General features: G+C 40.5%; 1 protein-coding gene across 1 annotated transcript in view; it reads right to left on the bottom strand.

Moving 5' to 3' along the window:
- The window catches only part of LOC139532728 (ly6/PLAUR domain-containing protein 6-like), a 15827-nt gene extending 10336 nt beyond the window's left edge, over positions 1–5491 (bottom strand). The window contains exon 1 of the mRNA XM_071330673.1: positions 5340–5491. The gene's annotated coding sequence lies outside the window, so the exon portion shown is untranslated. The remainder of the gene's footprint in view (positions 1–5339) is intronic.
- Between the last annotated feature and the right edge of the window lie 670 nt (positions 5492–6161).

The raw sequence follows: 6161 nt of genomic DNA, 5'->3' as shown, positions 1-6161 counted from the left end.
TTGTATTTTTGCCTGCGGCCCTTCATGATGACTGTACAGTTGTATTTTTGCCTGCTGCTCTTCATGACGACTGTACAGTTGTATTTTTGCCTGCTGCCCTTCATGACGACCGTACGGTTGTATTTTTGCCTGCTGCTCTTCATGATGACTGTACAGTTGTATTTTTGCCTGCTGCCCTTCATGACGACTGTACAGTTGTATTTTTGCCTGCGGCCCTTCATGACGACTGTACAGTTGTATTTTTGCCTGCTGCTCTTCATGACGACTGTACAGTTGTATTTTTGCCTGCTGCCCTTCATGACGACCGTAAGGACGTAAGGTCGTATATTAAATGTTTTAATATAATATGTCTGTGGTCTATAGAGATACTGTTATAATTTATACTTCAATAACGCTCTAATTATGTATAAATATATTTATGTGCAATCTTCATGAGATACACAGCAGACAATCTAATCCAAACTAAAAGATAAGTATGATATATTTATTCTATATTTATTCGTATCAGATTGATGCACATATAATTCTAAGCACATTATGTAGTTTCCATTCAAGTCTTTCTTTTCAAAGCATGTCAACTAGAATACATTGAGACAGGAACTTCAACCCTTCCTCCTTCCTCTCAACCCTTCTGCCAGAGCTGGAGCAATAAACAGATCTGTCACCAACACTTTATTACCTGCATGCCAGTGGAGGCTGAGGGGAGGACGGCTCATAATAATGGCTGGAACGGAGTCAATGGAATGGCATCAAACACGTGGAAACCATGGAAACCATGTGTTTGGGGTATTTGATACCATTCCACCCATTCCGCTCCAGTCATTACCACGAGCCCGTCCTCCTCCATTAAGGTGCCACCAACCTCCTGTGCTGCATGCATTCTTTTGGAAATTAAAGAGTGGTTGTTGCGGTAGCGTTTTAGCATAGAAAGTAATATTGTATTTTATTTTGATTAGATTCAAGAGCAGATTTACAGTGGATTGATGGCAGGAAATGGCTTCAATTAAATCCTTCCTCTAAGATGAGACCTGCATAGAAACCACATGCATTCTCTCTCATCATTTTATCTCTCTCTATTTCTTTCTCCATCTACATCGCTCTCTCTTTCTCTGCATTCCACTGGCCACTGGCCAGTAATCACTTGCCCAGGTGGAAGGTCGGGCAGGCAATGAGAGAGAGAGAGAGAGAGAGAGAGAGAGAGAGACTGTAATGTTTACTGTTCATTTTTATTGTTTATTTCAATTTTGTTTATTATCTAGTTCACTTGCTTTGACAACATATCTGAACCAGGACTCCTGTTCTCCTGTACTAGGGCCAGGTCAGAAAGGTGATCCTGAACCAGGACTCCTGTCCTCCTGTACTAGGGCCAGGTGGGAAAGGTGATCTGATACAGGCAACGTGATATTCCAGGTCAAACAGGGAACAACAATCCTCTGTGAATGACTGGGGTTCTTCCCTTCACTACAGTGCAGAGGCACAGAGAGAGAGATGCTAATACCTTCTGTTGTGTTCAGAGATCCACAAGAACTAGTCAGACCAAATGTTGTTGTAGGAGTATGATTCTCTCTATGATGTCATTTACCTCTGTGGGATACTACAACACTGAGTAAGAAGCTAAGAGACTTCTGAACCACTGTAGTCAGCCAACAGAGGATTATACAGTGTACATGAGCCTCTATGTATGAGAATCTGGTTAGTCCCAAGTAGCTGAGTTGGTAGAGCATGGTGCTTGGAAAGCCAGGGTTGTCGGTTTGATTCCCATGGGGGACCAGTATGAACGTCTGTGCACTCCCTACTGTAAGTCATTCTGGATAAGAGATGACTAAAATAGGCTAGGGTTTATTATTTTACATTGTAAAACATTCCTTTATGATGACGTAGAACATTCCTTTACGATGACCGACAACATTCCTTTATGATGATGTAAAACATTCCTTTATGATGACGTAGAACATTCCTTTACGATGACCGACAACATTCCTTTATGATGACGTAGAACATTCCTTTACGATGACCGACAACATTCCTTTATGATGATGTAAAACATTCCTTTATCATGACGTAGAACATTCCTTTATGATGATGTAGAACATTCCTTTATGATGACGTAGAACATTCCTTTATGATGATGTAGAACATTCCTTTATGATGACGTAGAACATTCCTTTAAGATGACGTAGAACATTCCTTTATGTAGACCTAGAACATTCCTTTATGATGACCTAGAACATTCCTTTATGATGCTTTATGATGACCTAGAACATACCTTTATGATGACCTAGAACATTCTTTATGATGCTTTATGATGACCTAGAACATTCCTTTATGATGACCTAGAACATTCCTTTATGATGACATAGAACTTTCCTTTATGATAATGTAGAACATTCCATTATGATGATGTACATTCCTTTATGATGACGTAGAACATTCCTTTATGATGACGTAGAACATTCCTTTATGATGACCTAGAACATTCTTTTATGATGACCTAGAACATTCTTGATGATGCTTTATGATGACCTAGAACATTCCTTTATGATGACGTAGAACATTCCTTTATGATGACGTAGAACATTAATTTATGATGACCTAGAACATTATTTTATGATGACCTAGAACATTCTTTATGATGCTTTATGATGACCTAGAACATTCCTTTATGATGACCTAGAACATTCCTTTATGATGACGTAGAACATTAATTTATGATGACCTAGAACATTCTTTATGATGCTTTATGATGACCTAGAACATTCCTTTATGATGACCTAGAACATTCCTTTATGATGACGTAGAACATGAATTTATAATGACCTAGAACATTCTTTATGATGCTTTATGATGACCTAGAACATTCCTTTATGATGCCAAGCTGATTTTGGGCTCTATTCAATCAGATCCGCTTTAGCCTACATCCACATAGGCAGTGTCAGAGTTGGAACTGTGTTAGAGCTTTCAGATCCACAAGTTGTTCCTGGCATTATACATAAAGTGGGCATTGCCATTGGCTGCACGGAGTCGGATTAAGAGAAAGCCCATGCAGCCTTGTTTGAACACTGGAATGTGAGATTTAATCTGCACCTTGATTTGGCTGATAGAAATCCTCATATTGATTAATGATTTTAAATCTGAGATATAGCCTACACTTTCTCCTTCTGAACTTCTAACGTGAGTGGGACGGGTGTGGCTTCGTGACATTGATCAAGAGTAGCTGCTCACTGATTTGACACCTCTGACACCTCCGACACCGCCAAAACATCAGCTATGAGGGTGTCGGCTATCACCGGTTAATGCTGGATCTGATTGAATCTAGGCTTTAATGCTGGGTGCTGAGATTGGTGTAGACAGGCAGACAGGTGGTGTGAGGATATGGAGCAATGAATGGACCAGCGGACGGATTAACACACAGCAGGCCCTGGACCTCTGGACCTCTGGCTGCCTGGAGTCACAGACTTTGATTCTCTACTTTTCCCCCATCTCTTCTTCCTGACCCTGTGGCTCCACTACTTCCATCTCTAATTAAGTGATTTGTAAGAGAGAGGCCCGCTTTGGACGACAGGGGCCAGAGGCTGTCCCCAGTTAGGGTGCTGTAAAAAATGGAATTTCTGTTGCATGGCTTTTACGTGAAAAGAGAGAGCAAGAGAGAGAGCAAGAGAGAGCAAGAGAGAGCAAGAGAGCGAGAGAGAGAGAGAGCAAGAGAGAGCAAGAGAGAGCAAGAGAGAGCAAGAGAGAGAGAGAGAGCAATAGAGAGCAAGAGAGAGAGAGAGCAAGAGAGAGAGAGCAAGAAAGAGAGAGCAAGAGAGAGAGAGCAAGAGAGAGCAAGAGAGCGAGAGCAAGAGAGAGCAAGAGAGAGCAAGAGAGAGCAAGAGAGAGGGAGAGAGAGGGAGAGGAGAGACCACTGACTTCTGCATATTAAGGAAAGGAGGCTTCTAAAAAAAATCTAAATTACAAGACTCACAACAGCCACACTCACACCCCGTTCCACACTCTCACACACAGACAGACTGCCTCTGTGATGACCAGGCCAGACCACAAATAGACATGTTTTTACTTGAGTTTAAAAGGAATTCCGGCAAACAACTCGTTTAGAATGCTTCCCAATACCTATGTATTTTAAAGTTATAGCATGACGCATGATGCATCTTTTTAAGTAGTTTGGAAAATACTGACTGGAATTGAAGTTAAATTGAGAACCCATGCAGATGTATTTCTAGGAGGCCAGACAGACTTCCTGAGAAAACGCCAAATACACTGCTTTCGGAAAGTATTCAGACCCCTTGACTTTTTACACGTTTTATTACATTACAGCCGTATTCCAAAATCGATTCAATCGTTTATTCCCCCCCATTATCAATCTGCACACAATACCTCATAATCACAAAGCAAAAACAGGATTTTAAAAATGTTTGCAACAGAAAAAATCTGACAGTGGGCTGCAGGAACATACGTGTACAGTAATGTCAGTGTGAGGACTCTCTCTGCACACCTGGACAGTAGTAATACTACAGTATGGTTGTAGTGAACCTGCTGAAGGTAGAAGCCTCAGGGCAGCCTGCTGTGTTTTAAACCCTGTCATTCCTATAGCCATAATAACACCACTTAACACTGTAGTGTACCTCACTTGTTTAATGTAGGCCAACCACACAGCTGTGGAACAGTGCTCCCATCCCGGCCTAGCCCTTCTGACCGATTTTAGCACTAGCAAACCGGATTTAGCTACAATACAATACAATACAACAATACGGCCAACTGTTAAATCTGGAGAGAAGAATTGCTGCTCTCTCTGCTCTCTCAGTGTGGCGATTGTCTTTCATTGTGCTGAGGCAGCTATAATTAAATGTACACTCAGTGGATTATTTATGGGCACATATGGCAGCACTGCACTGGCATTGCAGTTCCTAAACCTGCGCCATGCACCTGCTAACGTTACTACTTTAAGTATTCCCTAAATCATTCTGACAGCTCTGCAATCTCATCCCCTTTGAATGGGGATATCTTAAAATAATGGAATGCTCACAATTCGTAATCTGATGAATTTGAGAAAACTCCGTTTCAAATAGTTTAACACGAGATAGAGAGCTAATTGTATTTTATATAGAACAGGGACCACTGCTAGTAAAACGTACAAAGTTTCCAAACAACTCACATTTGACTAGTAGTCAACTAAAACGCGCACTGATTTGTCTATTGGAAATATAGACAGGTAGGAAGTATGCAGATAAGAATATGTGGATCACAGCTGTTTTATGTCTCATATCTCATTTCATTGTGCACAGTGTTCAACCTAAAGAATAATTTTAGAAAACTGCACCGCAATCTCAGAAAACAACACTTACCCAAATAAAACGCCTTCTGAACTCCGTGGGTAAATCCACTGAAGAATAATCCACTTGTTATTCTAGATAAACACTACATTCGGGGTCAGAAGTGGATGTGTAGCCCGATTGAATCGACATACTACTGAGAACGAATGCCGCTCTTGTCGTCCTCTTGCAGTATCGGGGGATTCTGTAGGCGTGTATTATACGTAACCATTGGAACGTCAGTGCAGGAGAGATGCAGGGGGAATTGGAAGATGGGGTTCTTCACCTTATCCATCCCATATCCATTGTATTCATCTACACATATGGTACATGGATTATTGTCAAGACATTACAAATGTTTTTCAATATCAATATTTTGACTTTTAAGATCTAAAATGGTTATTACAATTTTGACTATTCTATTTGTTATTCTTTAACTGTTACACATATTATAAAATCACTCCAATAAAATGAATAGGCTAGAATGGAAACATATTTGTTTCCATTTATTACTGTTTTACACAAACCTAAATCAGCTCCACATAATCACTGTCCTCTTGTGGGGATAACTCTTTAGGAGCAACGCCCAATAAATATACTATTAGCTGGCTCTTTGAAGTCTGTTATAACGGGTTCAGATTCCACTAGGGCCCTACAGACCACACATGGTTCCTCTAGATCTCTTTCCACTAGCAACATTTATCACCACAAGTTGAATAGCTTTATGAACTTTAATTGCTGATTGTGTGTGACAAAATATTCATTTCCCCAGTGGAAAAACTCTCAGTGACATGCATTCATTTACCAAATACATAACTCGTTCCAGAACAGACCTGGAGATGAATGCCTACATAA

The sequence above is a fragment of the Salvelinus alpinus genome, chromosome 10, assembly GCF_045679555.1.
Source record: "Salvelinus alpinus chromosome 10, SLU_Salpinus.1, whole genome shotgun sequence".
Classification (NCBI taxonomy): domain Eukaryota; kingdom Metazoa; phylum Chordata; class Actinopteri; order Salmoniformes; family Salmonidae; genus Salvelinus; species Salvelinus alpinus.
This window is presented reverse-complemented; position numbering and strand designations above follow the sequence as displayed.